Here is an 18,424-nt window from a genome sequence, read left to right on the forward strand (position 1 = left end):
AGAAAATGTGAACCCCGTCCGCTTGCGGTGATTAGTGAAGACTTCTGCTCTACAAACCGATGTAAACGAATGCCTGGAGCCAAAGAGCAGAATACAGTTGTAAGATCTCATTCCGAGCGGAGCACGGTTACTGCAGAATGCGATCGATTTCTTAAATCACGGTGCTCTGTGAGAAATCCAATTTCTTTTTGGTAAAATGAAAATCTCTTCACGCTAAGTTGAAGAGATTCGATCACATTAAGGAAAGTGCACTGTGTTATGACGAGTGGAATTGTTTAACTGTAGAATAATCGGCTCCGACCGCCCGGCACCTCCGGATTCTGGCTCTTTTTACAGTCACTCCGCGAGCTGGATAGGAACTGAAGACATTCATTACAAGACGTGTCGTGTTGCGTAGGGTATTTATACAGTTAGGCTCAGTTTCTCCGCCTGAATCACTGGTGTGGAGGAATGGAAAGGCGTTAGACGGCCCTGGGAGATCTGCTTCTCATGAATGGATACTTTCCAGCCTAGTTAGACGGTGGGTCGTTCCAGCATCCTGGGCGACTCCACTGCTTCTTGCTCCAAATAACAGGAGCCTGTACATTTTTAGAGGCGAATGCTGGTGTGTGAATGCCAGAGAGAAAATCTAAACCGGAGACGGTACAACAAGCGAACTGAATTAAAATCGCTTTGGCTATCTCAGCCTCAGTATCCTGTATCAAGGTAGGGGCAAACTCAACCTATTACAATGCATTTCTCCTTATTCTAAAATGCAGTTCCGCGCTTTGAGTTCCCAGACTATAGCGGGCTGCAGTTTACCGAGCGATCGGTGGAAACCCTATATACAACACCGAGCACAAACTACTAAAGTGGGTAGGTTAAAAATAGCTTGAATTATATTTAACAAAAATTAAAAGTTATGTACGCAACAGTACTTGCTTTCCAAGAGAACCCCGCGTATCATGACAGAAGTGAACGGTACCTTTCGTCTCGAAAGGCTTGTTAGATTGGTAACTACCGGTCGGTCACTCTAGGGGAATGCGGGGAATGTCTAATATTTTTTAAGCAGCTCATATCGCAATTGGTAGAGATCTGCAGTGTACGGAATCTGCCGGGATTGCGTTTTCAGCAGGCGTGAAATAGGTTGTTAATCTCTTGTTTAATTAATAACACACAGCAGCGCCACTACCTAGCCATTACAGCAGCTCAGAAATGAAAGGGCTCCCTAAATTATGCCTGGCGATGTTGAAACTAACGAGTGGTGTATGGGTTGGCGAGAGTGCTGAATAGGGTCAGTGCTGATCTGTCCATGGTGCTGAAAGGGCGGATGCAAGGGTCAAATTCTTCGCCGGAGTGCATGGACGAGGGAACGTGGCCAGAACTTTACGTTTGGACAGATGCGGTTCTGAGAGACAGCGACTCACTCACTCGCAGCCCCGAGTTTTAGTAGGACATGCAGAAAGATGATTTTAAGGATGGTTTTGATTTCATCGGATTTAATGTATACTTCAGGCTACCGTACTCTCTGAGGTAGGTCAGAATTTTAAGAAGCTATGGTTCACTATCGGCCCAAAAACACAGTGGTTAGTTTTAGAACTGATGGAAATCTGTAATACAAAGTGCTATGAAGAAGATAACGTGCTCTATTTTCAGCAAAAGTTATATTTGGGTTTTCTAAAGCCTTTTGTCGGGTATAGACGTGTCCAACAATATCATTATTCACAAAAATATAATTGGGCTTTGCGGTGGAATGTAAAGGTCGGCGTATTTGTGTTAAGAACCGAACGCCTTATAAAGAGTCTGCGTGATTTTAGCAGCGTTGACTTACTTAAAGTCATAACAGTTGTGGCTTATTTTCCAAAACATTGGAATCGATTTACCTTGCGTTCTACACTAACTCTCTGCATCATGATTTAAATCTTGAAAATGTCCTAACAGGCAGACATATGAAAATACCCTTTGCCACTGAAGAGGAATTCAGAGATATATCGCTTTCATAAAGACGAACAGCTCTGTCTTAAGTTGCGGAAGATCGGGTTTATAACGGAATGCCGAATGATCCTTTTTCCTTTAGCCCCCCCCCCCCCCAACTCCTACACAAAGCATACGATACGGGATTTCAAACAGGAGTTAGTGGAGACATTTTAACAGAGAAGACTTCTAATTATTCCTTCAGCTATGTCCTTGGTCATGGTGACGATTGTCATCTACCTAAAATGGGTTTTATTGTATTTGATTTAACAATAGTTGGAATTTATTAGCTGCAGCGAACAGCAATTTGCAGTTGGGGGTTAGAATAATGTACTTATGAACATTCTTCCAGATAGATTTATTACAGAAGACTTCATTGCTTCAGCCGAGTAATGATTAACCCTTTGATTTCTGGCGGACAGTATGTTAGATCCCATTGAAGATTAAAGAGGAAAATCCAGACCAGGCACGCTGTTTATCTCTGGTAGTTATAAGCAAAGTGTTTCCAGATTATCAATGATGAGATTATTATAAAGATAATATTGTGAGTTTACAGCAGAATTATTTGCTCATGGACTTGTGATATTAAACAGCTGCAAGCATGCTGTGGCAAAAATGTGCATAATACTATTCATTCATTTAAAAGCAAAATGGAGGTTGACAGTAATGGACATCTTTATGCCTCCCACTTTGTAGACAATGTAGAACCGTTATAAACACATCTGTTGCATTTCAAGTCTGGCTTTATGCAGCATGTTTTTGCTGCTGGTGCCACATCACAGGCAATCCCCTGGAGGAATCTCTTCCGATTTCCTAGAAATGTTTCACTTATTGAATCGGGCTATCTCTGGAATAACAAGATGTAAACCAAAAAAAGGGGGAAAGACCCCACAGGTCAAGCAGTATCCATGGAGAGTAAAACCGTCTGTTAGTTTAATTGTGTGTCATCAGAACAAGGTGCAAAGAAACAGAGCAGAAGTAGAATTGTGAGGTAGTCTTGATGGACCATTCAGAATCTGATGGCAGAGGGGAAGAAACTATTCTTAATACATTGAATATGGACTTTTAGACATCTTTACCTCCTCACTTCCCCTTATAGTAGTGAAGAGAAGAGGGCTTATCATGAATGGTGGGGGTCTTGACACTGGGTTTTGAAGATGCTTGATGGCGAGGAGGCTGCCCCCCCCGCCCCCCCCCGTGATGGAGCTGGGTGAGCCTGCAACCCTTTGCAGTCTCTATTGATCCTGTGCATTGGGGCCTCCATACCAGGTGGTGGTGCAACTGGTCAGAATTCTTTCCATGTACATCTGTAGAGATTTGCTAGAGCCTTTGGTGACAAACCAAATCTCCTCAAACTCCTTCTTTGTACGCTTTCTATCAAATGAATAGAATGTGAATTTGTATTGGATATCTGTTTTAGATATCATAACTTTTTGCACATTTGATTGATCTCATGTGAATTACAGTAAAGGAATATAACCAGGTCGTAGTTCCAGATTGTGCATTATTTCTAGAAAAAAACATTTAAAATGAAATGACCTTACACTAAGGAGAAAAATCTCGAGTAGAGGTCTTTTTTTAATCATTGTCCCTCCTTATATTAGTAAGGTATTGATATTTTGGAGAATGTTAGAGGACATTTCTGCATTTTTGTGTGCGATATTATAAAATGACACGTATATGGAATTCTTTCCAAGTTATTGCTTCAAGATTAAATTACAATTACATACATATAATGATGATACCTATTGGTTAATTTTCACCCACAGGAAGGAAAATGATATCTATGTAAAAGTAATATGAATCCAAATATGGTTACAGTGTAGATAAAGGAATGTTATTGATACCTAGATCAGCCTTAAATTTGCTGAATGGCAAAACAGAATTGAAAGCGTAATAGTTTTATGCTCTTGCCTATGATACTGTGTGATACTTTGGGGCGTTGGGTCTTCAGTTACAGCATGACTCAGGACCATGGTAGGACATGCCATTTTCAGCATTTGAATTAAAGTCTGACCAACTGCCTAACTTCTGTGTACTCTGTATTTTCCATTGGAAGCTGTCTTTTGCTATTTAACAAAAAAATGAGAAGTGGAGTCTGGGAGGTTAGATTCAACTTCTACCTGTGGCTCGCCGACAGTTTATGCCCGTAAAGTGCACCGTTCACTTTTTATAGTCAGACTTGCTCTATTCTTAAGTTTGCTAGGCATGGTTCTCATGAGTTTTGCATTAGGCATGGATTTAGGTCCATGAGAGGACCATGTGACTTCCTCATGCACTAGTAATTTGTTATGTTTGGATTTCTGAGTGATTTTGGAAATATTTGCAGACATTTGTTGACTATTTCATTTTGCAGGCTGGGAAGTGTGGGAGCCTCATAACCACTCCAACCCCAAATAATAATCTGAGAAATATCACTCAGCTTTTCCATCTCATATCCTGATGGAAATATATAATATATATATACTGTATACATACACAGGAAATCATACATCCTAGGTTAGCCTCTTTCAAAATGCATACTGTAAATATTTTTCCCACTGAAGTACTCTAATTCTCTTCCCAGACTAAGTCAGAGTTGCTCTTCTTTCCTGGTGTCTTACTCATTCAGACGTTTCCTGGAACCCGGTGATATCAGTGAATTATTAGATCGTGGTGGGTTAGTGGTGTTCAGAGAAGTCAAGCCCTAGAAATTAGGTTCTCAAGAGTGCTGTAGGAGACTGGTGAAGGCCCTGATTGGCATGTGTGGCTGTCTGTCAGGAGTTAAGCTCAGAAACAGCCAATGAGGGTCTTCACCAAGTTGGCCATCTTCTGACAAAAAATAAAAGTGAATAGAAGTGAGTGCTAGGTCTGAGATGAAGCCTTGCACATTTAATTTTTGCTTAATTTTCAAAGCAAAGCTTGATCTGTAAACACCATTTGGAAATAAATCAGAACTGAAATATGTGGCATGATAGCCTAGCGGTTAGTGCAATCTCTTTTCAGCACCATTGATCTTCGATTGGAGTTCAATTCTCACGCCTGTAAGAAGTCCGTGACCACATGAGTTTCCTCCCACTTTCCAAAAGACATTCGATTAGGGTTATTAAGTGGGCATGCTGTATTGGTGCCAGAAGCGTGGTGAAATTTGTGGGCTGCCCTCAGCACAATCCTTGGCCTGTGGTCATTGACACAGAATAATGCTTCACTGTATGTTTTGACATTTCAATGTACATGTGACAAAGTTAGTCTTTATGTATCAAAACATGGAACTTTGAGTTGACCTCTGTAATTTTTTAAAACCTATTTTATTCTGAGCAGAAGATGGAGTTTTTCTGTTGTCTCAAACAATCAGCAGGACGGGTGGTTGACAAAGAGATGAGGTAAACTGTACCTATTTAGCCATTATGGAATGAAGAGCTGTAATGACTCTTTGTTCATTTTCAGGAAAGTGGCAATTCTAGTTTACTCTTTTTCATCTTGTTTTCGAGTTATGGATTACAGGAAATTTCTAAAAATTTCCTTGGGTGATGCGTTTTCCCAGGCGCTATGAAGAGGGTGGAAGGGGTAAAGTATGAGAATGTGTGTGACATCAGATCTATTTTGTTCTTATGTTAAACTGGAATTTCCAGCTCTTCCTGGCATACAATTTACAGAATCAGACAAACTGTTGAAATCAGTAGAGTAGGATGATAGGGGGATGGTTATATTCTCATGCCTCCTGTCTCAGATTATTACTTGTAGTATATATGTAAAAGATTTCTTGCTTTCATAAGCATAATACAAGAGCTTACCAGGAGATGTTTCTGTACTAATCTTACCTATGGACTTTGCTGGCAGATACAAGTGCTTTAAATTCCAGACAGATAGGTGTACTGAGTATAGCTTGTCTTTTCAATAACCAGTCAATAAAGATGTGGAAGAATGCACGATGAAGGAAGCCTAACCTCCATAATTTTTGACAAATGCTTTTTAATTGATATGTTTGAGGCATGAAAGGTAACAAAATATATTGACAAAAGTTAGTCTTAACAGAGTTAAAAGGTGGCATGATAGCATATCAGTTAGCATAACAATATTATAGTGGTAGCGGGTCCAGTTCTGCAGCTGTCCTTTTCTTCCCACATTTTTAAGATGCGCATTTTAATAGTTAATTGGTCAAATGGGTGTAATTGGGTGGTGCAGGTTTGTTGGGCCCTGGAAAGCCATGTCATCAGGCTTTATCTCTAAATAAAAAAATAATAAATATACACAATGAATCTACAGCAAGCTATCCAGAGCGTTGCTTCCTGCGATCAATATAATTCCTGCCGCTGTCTGTAAGGAGTTTGTGCATTCTCCCTTTGACCTTTGACCGTGTGGGTTTCCTCAGGATGTTGTGGTTTCCTCCCACATTCCAAAGATGGTTGGTAGGTTAATTAGTTGTTGTAAATTGTCCCATGATTAGGCTAGGATTAAATCGAGGGATTGCTGGGCATGACTTGAAGGGCTGGAAGGACATATTCTGTGCATATCTCAATAACTAACTAACCAACTAAATAAATAAATAATTTGAAACCAATTTTGCGGTCATTAATAACCCCTTGGTTACTTTACCTTCTTTCCTATTGTATTTTAACTTTCATATTGTAGGTTTTTAAACATCCAAAAAGGTCCTGTCACTGACTTGAGACAAGCTAACTTCTCAGACAAAATTGGCTCTTTATCGTTTATTTGGCATTTGAAAACACAGCTGTGGGTTATAATGTTGTTTGTGCAAGTCACCGAAAAAAACAGAAACTTAAATTGGGAAGCTCACAGAATGATGTTGTTGAATCAATAATTCAAGATTCATGATTATTTATTGTCATTGTTCAGTACACAAGTGTAAAGGAGAAAATGATTGTTACTCCTGACCCAATGTCACATTAAAAAACAATAAGCATAAAAACACTGTAAGTTATAAAAGAAATCCTATAAAATATGTACAATTAACCATGTGTGGCTGTGTATGTGTATACACACACACACACACAAAGTTAGCTTATATACATTAGCTGATTGCATGTACATAAAATGATGCTACGTGCAGGAGTATTTGAGCATAAGATAACTGACAGGAAATGACAAGGTGTCAAAGTGACTCTTGGCAAGTGGAACTATTCTAGGTAGCAGCAGGGCTTATGAAACCTTGGCTCATTGGGTGGGTTAATGGCTGGAAGGTTGTTCAACTTGACAGCTTGGGGGAAGTAACTGCTTTTGTCTGTGTAACATTGTTGGTCTCAGTTCTGTGTTCTCCACAGACACGTTGTAGGTTCTCTCCGTTCTCAGCATGCACCCAGCAGCTGTGATCCCTGTATCCAGTTATTTAAAAGAATGCATCACAATAAATGCAACACTTCTAGCCATAGGGTGGTGATACTGCAATACCAGGAGGGGAGTTAGGAGAGTTTTCCCACAGGGTCAGAATGATCTGGATAGGCTGATAAAGTGCAGTACTTCAGGTGGAATGTTCTTTGTCCAAGGGTGCCACAGAGTTACAGCAAGAGATTATCAGGAATATTTGAGTATTTTCTATGCTGGGGAAGTCCGATTGCAGTCCAATATCTGTCTCTACCTTCCTTGTCCAACCACCTTTAGGCTGTGGGTAAAGTGGATACTCTCATCTCTTTAGATCTGGAGTTCAGGTGACCTCCTTAATGAAGGAGTGAGAAGCAAAGTTTGATGTGTAGCAAAAGTAAATGGTAGCTGCCCAGATTATTCTGGAGCCTCAGAAACTGTAAATGACTGTCCCTAGACTTTCACTGGCAAAGTGGTCAAGGCACAGTTCTGAAGATGTATTTGAAATCTTGCAAGACCAGAAATCTCAGTGTGCAATGAATACTGTTTGAATGTAAATCCTTTAAATAGAATAGTTTCATTTGCAAAATGCAAAAACCTGATTTTGTGAATAGGTGAAAATCATTGCCTTTCATAAATGGTGAGGTTAAAAATCTTATAGAAATACCGTGGACAGTTCTATGAATGAGAAGGAGCTGAATTTCCTAATAAACAACAACATGCCCAGAAACGAATGTATAATTAGTGTTAAACTAATTTTCTAAAACACTGCACCATTTTTGGGAGCATTTCTGCCAATAGGTTAATTTAGTCAAGTAAAACTGTTTCCTGACCCACAAGGCAATTGAATAAACTCCTAGACCAACTATTTAACTTTATCGTTATCTAAATCCAATAACTTGAAGTCTGAAGTAAATTGGATTTTGTCCTAATAATTGCTTCTTTAAAGTGAATGCTTCATTTATCCTGGGATTAAAACACCCTGAGGGGATACATTTGCTTTGGTCACCAATACTAAGTGGTTTGAAAGTATCCATCACTGATTATATTCACTTTCCACCATTTAGTTCCATTGATGATGATACAATTGCACCAGCTGTAGACTAATGTGTGATCTCTCCCAATTATTGTTAACTGCAATGCTATTTATTGAAGATTATAGAAGTAAAGCAGTTCCCTTGTGTTAATTTTTAACTAGTAAAGAAAAAAATGTAGTATGAATAAAAGGAAAAATACTTAGATACAAACAACAGGAATTCTGCAGATGCTGGAAATTCAAGCAACACACATCAAAGTTGCTGGTGAACGCAGCAGGCCAGGCAGCATCTCTAGGAAGAGGTACAGTCGATGTTTCAGGCCGAGATCCTTCGTCAGGACCAGTTACTTTCTTTGCTTGCTCGTTCCAAGGATTTATTCAGTCTGTTAGAACAGTGGATTAAATTGCTGGAATATTGATTCAGAATTGTCATCTATGTATGCAGAGATCTGACTAACTATGGCTGGGGAGCTTAATTTCAAGTAATGAAATCTAGTCTTGTGCATTTCAGCCATGAATCAACCCGACTGTTGTTAAAAATTCAGTCATGTTGTTCAGTGAAGGAAACCTGCCATCCTTGTCTGCCGGCTCTGGCCTATATTTGACAGTAGACTTACCAATGAAGATTGTACTGAACTGTGTCCATCTATTCTTTACCTTTCTCTTCATGGTCTGCTTTTAAGAACATAAGAATATAAGAATTAGGAGCAGAAGTAGGCCATCTGGCCCGTTGAGCATGTTCCACCATTCAATAAGATCATGGCTGATCTGGCCATGGACTCACCTCTATCTACCTGCCTTTTTCCCATAACCTTTAATTCCCCTACTATGAAAAAATCTATTCAAACTTATCTTAAGTATATTTACTGAGGTAGCCTCCACTGCTTCATTGGGCAGATAGTTCCACAGACTCACCACTCTCTAGGAAAAGCAGTTCTTCCTCATCTCCATCGTAAATCTACTCCCAGAATCTTGAGGCAATGTCCCCTAGTTCTAGTCTCACCTACGAGTGGAAACAACTTTCTTACCTCAACCTTATCAATCCCTTTCATAATTTTGTATGTTTCTATAAGATCCCCTCTCATTCTTCTGAATTCCTGCAAGTACAATCCCAGGTAACTCATTCTCTCCCCTTAGCCTAACCCCCTCATTTCTGGAATCAACCTGGTGAACCTCCTCTGCACTGCCTCTAAAGCTAGTATATCTTCCTCAAGTAAGGAGACCAGGACTGCATGCAGTACTCCAGGTGCAACCTCACCGGTACCTTGTACAGTTGCAGCATAACCTCCCTGCTCTTAAATTCAATCCCCCTAGCAATGAAGGCCAACATTCCATTTGCCCATTTTGGCACATTTGGATTTTTGTTATCCATATCCTCTATTTTCTTTGCTCTGTGAACAAAGGAGGAAGCTGACCTTCTCTGCCTCTGGATACACTGAGATCCCCCAGCAGAGTGCTTGTCAGGCCTATTTTTCTCTTTGTGAATTCCAAAGCAGTAAATGGGGAACACCATGCCCGTATACAGTAAACAGAGCTCCTCCTTGTAGTGTTGAAAAAATGCACAGTGTTAGCTAGTTATTCCATGGGTGTTCTGAAATGTAGGGGTGGATCTATCTGGTCTAGACTCAGGAGCATAAACTGTGCTGAACTGATTTGTCATTATAAGATGACTGGCTTTGAAAATGAGGGTATTGTCATGAAATGCTTATAATTGACATGTATGATTATGCATTCTAATTTCCTACAGTAATTAAAACACATTAGCTTGACGGAGTACGTTATTGCACAGCAGCTCCCCTGGAAACAACAAAATTCAACATTGCACTTCAGAAATCCAAAATGCCAAACTCCCAGTCTGGCTGCAGTGAGCCATAACTAATGCACTGAGAAAATAGGTTTATACATCATACATCAATGGGAAAGTGATAGTACTTTAAAAAACAGGCAAAGGTATGATTATATAAACAATGTGATTTTCAAGAATAGATGTGGGCTCATATGTTGCTTAAAGAAGAATGATGAGACAATGAGTAGTAGCTGCTGTTAAAAATGGACAGCAACTTAATGTATCTACTCTTTGGTGGTTAAATACAAAAATCAGGAGATTGCTGTTTGAATTGCCCAGCTTCTCCAGAAGCTTTGTTGGTACTGATACCTTGCCAAGTGACTTGGCATTGAATTACTTGGAAAGGCATGAAATTAGACATTGATATCTATTAAATATACTGGGAGGGCGAAAGAAGAACTTCCCAGCCATGTGCAAGTGAATAAATCTTAACTACTGCCAAGTTTATTTGGCACTGAAAATTAATTTTTAAATTTGTGGAATCCCATCCTTTAGGAATTTAGTTATCATCGTGCAAGTGGTATGCGAGGACACAGAAATATAGTAAGTGATTTGGTACTGAAGCAAGATTTCAGGTGGGTTCCTGCACTCCCCATGATTCTACCTGCTAACGTCCAATCGCTAGAAAATAAACTGAAGTACCTGTGTTTGTGTTATTAGATGAGGGATAGCTGCACTCCCATTCTGACAGAAACATGGCTCCAGGACGCCTCTCCAGACTCGGTCATCCAGCTAGAAGGTCTAATTTCCTTTTGAGCAGACAGAAATGCTGCGACCCTCTGGTATGACCCTTGGAGGAGGTCTGTGCGTCTATGCTCAATAGGAACGTGGTAGTAACGGCCCACTGCTCACCCCAGTTAGAGTTTTAAAATGAAGTGTAGGACCTTTAACTTACCGAGGGAGTTCACTGCCATTGTGATTGTTGCTGCTTACATCTGCCCGCTGTGCTGGAGCTGGGGAAGCACTGTAGGAGTACGATGGTACCATCTGTGACCTCTGAGCCATTCATCCCAATGATCACTTCATTGTTGCTGGTGACGTCAATCATGCCACTTTAGAAATAGTCCTGCCTAAGTTCTACCAACATATCAACTCGTAACCAGAGAATAGTATATACTAGACCTGTCCTATAACAATGCTCAGGGAGCCCCACCTCCTGCCATTAGACAACATAGCCATTTTGCTAATCCCTGCATGTAGACCACTTGTTAAACGAGTCAAACTAGTTGACAGGGAAATCAGGACGTGTCCAGAAGGTGCCACCTCAGCACAGCAGGACTGCTTTGAAAGCATGGACTGGAGCATATTCAGGAAGGTGGCTACCTACCTTCATCATGTCAACATCGATTGGTGACTTGCTATATCGGAAAATGAATTGATAACGTTACCGTGATTAAACACTACGCGCCAGGGCAAACTAGAAACCATGGCTGACTGCAGAGATGTGTGCACAGTTTAGGGGTCAGGACGCCCCTTCGGATCAGGGGATCAGATAACTCTCTGGTCAGCAAAAGCCGTACTCTGCTGTGTCATCAGGAAGGGAAAGCAAGAGTACTTACCGAAAATTCAGACACCTTTGTGACGGCAGAGGCACCCGGCGCATGTGGCAAGGAATACAAAGCATAGCAGATTACAAGTCCACCCTGCACATCAACAGCAATCACATCTGCTTTCCTGATAGGTTGAATGCCTTCTATTCATGATTTGACACAATGATTAATGTGACTTCGAGGAAAACCCCCTCTCCCGCTGAGGAACAGGCATCCTAGCCAGGATAAATCCCATACAAGGCTGTGGGGCCGGACAACATACCTGGTCAGAGGTGCCCAGGGTCTGTGCAGCCCAGCTAATAGATGTTTGAGCAGACATTCTTAATATCTCTTTCCAACAGTCCCCTGTCACTGCAGGCTTCATTCCGGTGCCCAAGAGAGCGACAGTAACTGGGCTAAGTAACAGAGGCACTGACCTCAACAATTATGAAGTGCTTTGAACGGCTGGTACAAAATCCCACCTTCCAGCTATGTTGGATCCATTCTAGTTCACCTACCACTCAACTCAGTCCACGATGATGCCATAGCCTTGGCCCTGCACTTTGCCCTGTGCCATCTGAAGACCGATGCCTCATACAGCAGGATGTAGCGCATCGACTTCAGCTCAGCTTTTAACATGATCATCCTTTAGATACTGGAGTGTAGACTGCCCGGTTGTGACTCAGCATCCCTCTCAGTAACTGCATCTCAGACTTTTTGGCGGTAACACTGCAATCAGTCCGAGATGGCAGCAACATCTTAAGCAACTTCACACTGAGCACCAGTGTCCCCCATGGTGACTGCACTGTCAGATCCACATCATCAAGTTCACCGATGATACAGCCGTGAACGGCCTCATCAGAGAAAAGGTAGAGAGGCTTGACAAATGGTGTGAGAACAACAACTTGAGTCTCAATATGGACAAGACAAAGGAGATGATTGTGGATTCAGGAAGGCACAGGTCAACTACTCTCCTCTGCACATCAGTGGCTGTGCCATTGAGAGAGTGAAGAGCATAAAGTTTGTTGGTGTGCACTGTCTTACCCTAGATCTACAACACCACCTCATTAGTCAAGAAGGCACAGCAGTGTCTACACTTTCTGTGGAGATTGAGGTGTGCAAGGCTCAGTACCTCCACTCTAACAACTTTCTACAAGAGCACCACTGAGTGTTCCTATCTGGCTGCATCATTGTGTGGTATGGAAGCTGCAAGCCTGCAAGACCCTACAGAGGAACTAAAAGCTGCCGAGAGGATCTGCAGGGTCTCTCTCCCCCCTCTTTGTGACATTTTACTGGAAGCATTGTTAACGAAGGGCCCGAAGCATTATTGAGTATCCCTACCCGCCATGCCACAATCTCTTTGATCCACTACCATCAGAAAGTCAGTGCAGGAGCATCAAGACCAGGACTGCCAGTCTGTGTAACAGCTGCCTCCCTCAGGCTGTGGGACTTAATGAATACCCTGTCACCACCAAGATCTTGTCACTAGGACAGCAAGATGTTTTACTGTAACATTTACTGTTTACCTGTGTTGCACAAGACATGCATTTTGAATTCTACTTTATTAACTTATTTTTGGTAATATTTTGTTTTATGTAGTGTGTGTGATTATGCTGTATGTGTTGTGGATGCACTGTGGCCCAGAGCAATATTGTTTCATTTGGTTGTATATATACACAGTCAGATGACAATAAACTTCAATAAACTTAAACTTGATAAGCATTTTACATTGTATTAAGTATGATGAAATATATTTTCTGCTTTGTATTATTGTTAAAAGTCATCATTGGCATTAAATGAAAATGTAGCAGCAGCTGTGCATCGTAATTCATTTATTCAGGTTGATTTCACTGAGGTCCAAGTGGAGTTTGTTACATAACCATTATACGATTACATGCTTAGAGCAAGTGACTATGGGTGAATTTCAACCTCAGCATGTCACGTTGAGAATTCTGTGAGCTGATTTCTTTGAAAAGATGCATGTTTGCTTGCTCTGTGCACACAAACACAGTGACAGTGGAGAATTTGCTACTTTGTTTTGCAGTAAAGACGCTCATCCACAAAAAAAAAACTGCACGGTACCAATTTTGTTATTATTTCTCCCCAAATGAGGTGGGACTCACATTAATGCAGAAATGTTGGCTACGTTTTCCCTACACTGTGCAATTAAAGCCAGTCAGAAGTCCTCTGTTGCTTGGGGTTGACAATGTGTGTCCTAGCTGTCTATATGATACATAGTGTATGGAGAATAAACTGTTGCCCATGTAGGAGGCTGCCCCTCTTCACGCAGTTGATAAATCCAAAGGAATGCCAGTCAGTGTTGAACTCAATGTAGTACTGTCTTACATATTTCAGCTCCAAATTTTTCCTTGAGGTTTATTCCTGAAGCCTTCTCCGTGAGTAGGTATACTGCAAGGCAGCGGAGGTCTGAGGTCACAGTTTTCCTTCTCCTAGATGAGCTGCCAACCTCGGCTGATGAGCCAATCTGCCCAAAGCAACAGGTTTTAAGGTGCCAGTAACGTGTCTTTGCCCCTTGTCCTGTCAGTGGAAATGATCCGCTGGGCTAAGCCACGTGTGAAGGCCAGGAGCTGAAATTGGTTGTCAGAGGCTATTTCAGATGCATGTCATTGTGAGTATTTATTAGGTAGTGGGAGCTTATCCCCACTACCATCCCTGGCTATAACAACTTTAAGGAACTAGCATTAAAGCCAGTGTATTGATTAAATAAGTTGATTTAGAGTTTCAAAGAAGAAAAATTTGTAGATGATGGAAATCTGAGCAACACACACAAAATGCTGGAGGAACTCAGCAGGCCAGGCAGCATCCATGGAAATGAAGTACAGTCGTCGTTTTGGGCCGAAACCCTTCGGCAGGACTGGAGAAGAAAAGCTGAGGAGTAGATTTGAAAGGTGACGGGGAGGGGAGAGAGAAACACTAGGTGACAGTTTTCTTACCAGAGTGTTAACCTTGATTCTGAGTTGGCTCTGAGTTAGGAGTTTATGGGTTTAGGTCCATGCCAGAGCCCTGAGAGGAAGTCATACTTGTAAGGGTCAACTCATTGGAAACGTAATAAAAAATCTAATTGGCTTGTCCACCTTGCCTGTAGAGTTTTTAGTACACACAGCCTTCTTGTGTGAACCAGACTGTCGGAGTGGAATATTAACATTGTCTATGACCTGAAATTTTATAGAAACCATTGCTTCTCTTCAGTACACACAAAATTCTGAAGGTTACCAGGTTAGGCAGCATCTATGGAAATAAACAAACAGTCAACCTTTAGGTCTGAGATCCTAAATCAGGAACATAATGGCCTGAAACGGGACTTTATTTATTTCCATAGATGCTGCCTGACCTGCTGAGTTCCTCTCGCATTTTGTGTGTATTGCACTTGATTTCCAGCATCTGCAGAATCCCTTGTGGTTGCTGTTGAAACAATACTTCAGTTGTTTCAATGCAATCTAATTTATAATTGATAAAAGTGTCTTGTGGAAATCAATCAAGTTCAGCTGGAAGCCTACAGTGTTACGAAAATACACTCAATTTTATGCTTTTTATAACAAGCATTGGGGAACAACTATTTTTACGCAGAACCCCATTTTTCAAATATAGTGAATAATTACAGCAATTACTCCATCAGCTCTGCAAATGGCATTTTACTTGAGTAAAGCACAAAGAAGGTTAAATCAACAGAATCTTCGTTAAACTCTTTGGGGCTGCATTTCTTTAGAAAGTCTCACTTAAGTGGAGCAGAGATCAGAAAATTTTCCAAGAGTACTGTATGCAATTAACAGCACTCCCGATATTCTAACCAATAATTCCAAAGGAAAAAAGAATACTAAATGGCAATACTTCTACTTGTACATTCTCACAGAGCAGCCTCAAGAAGTCCAAGCATCTTCTTAGTTCTTGCTTAATTATGAGTGGCTTTAAAATGTGAATTGGCAGCAATGAAAAGACAGCATAGGTGCTTTTTATTATAAAAGTAATAAGTCTGCAATTACAAAGACACTTGCAAATTTCTACAGATGTTCTGTGGAGAGCATTTTAACTGGCTGCATCACTGTATGGGGTGACTAATGCACAGGATCGAAATAGTTGTAAACACAGTCATCTCCATCATGAGCACAAGCCCCCATAATATCCAAGACATCTTCAAGAAACGATGCCTCAAAAAGTGGTATCCATCATTAAGGACATCGATCACTCAGGTCATGCCTTGTTCTCATTGACTGAAGGCACACACTCAGTGATACGCAAATATCTTCTTTCCTTTTGCCATAATTTCTGAATGGGCATTGAACCCATGAACAGCACCTCACTCTCACTACCTTTTTAGTTTTGCACTACTTATTTAATTTATCTATGTAGATACAGGAGGGTCTTGGCCTGAAACGTCAACTGTGCTTCTTCCTATGGATGCTGCCTGGCCTGCTGCGTTCCACCTGCATTTTGTGTGTGTTGCTTGAGTTTCCAGCACCTGCGGATTTCCTCGTGTTTGTGTGAAATTATAGTCTCCTGGTTTTCCCCTGTTTATCATGTTCTGCTAACTCTCAGTCAACTCCTTTCCCTTCTGGTAAGTTCACATTTTCTTTTTGTCTCCTTGCATCTCTAATTTTGAAAAATGTGACTGGTTACCATTTATTTCGTTTTGTTTTACTTCTCCCAGCTTGAGGCTGGGCTACATCATGGATATTGGGTCATCATCTAAATCTCAGAACTTCTCATTTCAGTTTTATTTTGTGCTATGAATTTTAGTCATAGATCAATGAGCCTTGTCCAAGTTAATTTTGAGATAATGGGATGCAGAGTACCAAAACTCTCCCTTCTGGTTTGGAAAATGACTAGTTTTCTATTGGTCTACTCTGTGAAACTTCCTCTTCTGACTAAGAGAGAAATAAGCTTGTGGCAAATGAATGGATTCTGTGTATTTTAATATGGTATGTGCCAAATTCCTGTGACACGACCTGAGTGTCCAGTTATTGACCCTCGCTATAATCCTAGAGTTAGGATAAGAACCATTATGATCAAAGCATTTCTTAGCAATCCAGCAAGTTGTTGACTTTTGCCATTTTTTTTTTACCTTTGTCTTATTTTTCTTTGTATGATGAGGGGATGTGAAAGAATTTATTAATCCTTCTGTCATATGTAGAATCTGCTGAGAAATGGATTTCCATCAATGGGTTATTTTGTCTTTCAAAATATAATAACTGCTGTGTTTGGGAGCCATGGGTAACATTATGAATTTTGTATTTACATCTCTGCCCTGCAGCTAGTTGGAGGTTTATTGCATTCATCGTCTTTCAATATGGTGTTAAAATTTTAGCAATATTTATTCTTAAAATACTGGCAGCAGTGAACTACTCTGTACCCACTTTCTCCTTTGTGTATAGCTGGAGCTAATGTTTCAGTGGAAATACCCTGAATGAAGCCAGCGTCCTCTGTGGTCCACATCTATACGCTGATATTCTTGTAAGCAAGCCCCCCCAGGCAACACCAGTGGTCAAATTTGTCAAGAAATTTAAAGTTTGTGAATGCCTCATGTTTTACTTAACACCTGCCAATATTCCTCTTCTCCCGAAAAGCCACACCACCTTGTTTAAAAACAGCTGCTTCCCTTCAACATTTTATTCTTAAATTAACCAGTACAATCCTAATCACTAAAGTTTAGCAACTTTATGACCACTTTGAGCACTTTGCACTAAAATGCGCTGTTTATTTTTGTTTTTAACTGTGTTTTTTCTGTAAAAGTTGCATACATCTATGATTAATTTGTTTTTGTTTCTGTCTGCTGCTTATAGGTTGTTATGTGCATGTGTGGCTCCTGCCAGTTTTTTTTAATCGCACATGGGCACACATGTATTCATGTAGATGTTAATAAACTCAATACTGACTTTCAGAATGAATAGAATTGCCAAACTTATCCTGGGCCTAAACTGACACTAGTTTAGTCAGCAGATTATATAGAGAAATTCCAGTGGAACGGCTGATTTCCAGAGTGTAAATACAGAGCATAAGCATCAGTCTGGTTTGGAACTTGCACAATGATACTGCCAGGTAAGTCCAGAATTGCCATAGATGTAGGGGAAAACGCCAGCAGTTCCACGCAGAGCAGTGATTTCTCAAGAATATCTGGGCCATCAACTTTTCCTTGTGTAGGTGAAGATTTTCATCTTGACAAATGGTGAGGAACTGCTTTACCCATGATCTTGCTTTACTTTCCCGTCTTGAAGGCTGTAGCATACATTTGGATAATGATAGCCTTCTGGCATCTGCCATGGCAATCTGCCAGCTTCTGTCCTTTCATCACTTTTTGTCTTCTGCCTGCATATTCTAGCTCTCTAAATTATCCTTACTATTGACATTTTGTTCTCCTTTAACACTCGTTTTCAATGAACCTTTTTCAAGGTTCAAGCATTTCATTTTTTTTTTGCTGTGTCTCCATGTTTCAATACACTTGACACCAGGGATCAGCCTTAGGCCTCGTTGACATGAAAGTTTCCTGTATCTTTCTGCTTTCTCCGTGAAATGTCATTCTGTCAAAAAGTAAGGGCTTTTGCCAAGTAGCATTTTCAGAAACCACTTCAGCTATTATTTGATAGTGCTGCTTATACGAGTAGTTATCAGGTATGCTGCTTTTGACCAATTAGACTCATTGACTACTTTATTAGGTACACTTGTACACCTCATTAATACAAATATCTAATCAGCCAATCACGTGGCAGCAACACAATGCATAAACGTATGGTTAACGGGTTCAGATAT

General features: G+C 40.6%; 1 protein-coding gene across 1 annotated transcript in view; it reads left to right on the plus strand.

The window, feature by feature from the left end:
- The first annotated feature begins 479 nt into the window (after positions 1 to 479).
- The window catches only part of LOC134355538 (metabotropic glutamate receptor 4-like), a 1,343,412-nt gene continuing 1,325,467 nt past the window's right edge, over positions 480 to 18,424 (plus strand). Inside the window, exon 1 of the mRNA XM_063065551.1 lies at positions 480 to 705. The gene's annotated coding sequence lies outside the window, so the exon portion shown is untranslated. The remainder of the gene's footprint in view (positions 706 to 18,424) is intronic.

The sequence above is a fragment of the Mobula hypostoma genome, chromosome 13 (genome assembly GCF_963921235.1).
Source record: "Mobula hypostoma chromosome 13, sMobHyp1.1, whole genome shotgun sequence".
Classification (NCBI taxonomy): Eukaryota; Metazoa; Chordata; class Chondrichthyes; order Myliobatiformes; family Myliobatidae; genus Mobula; species Mobula hypostoma.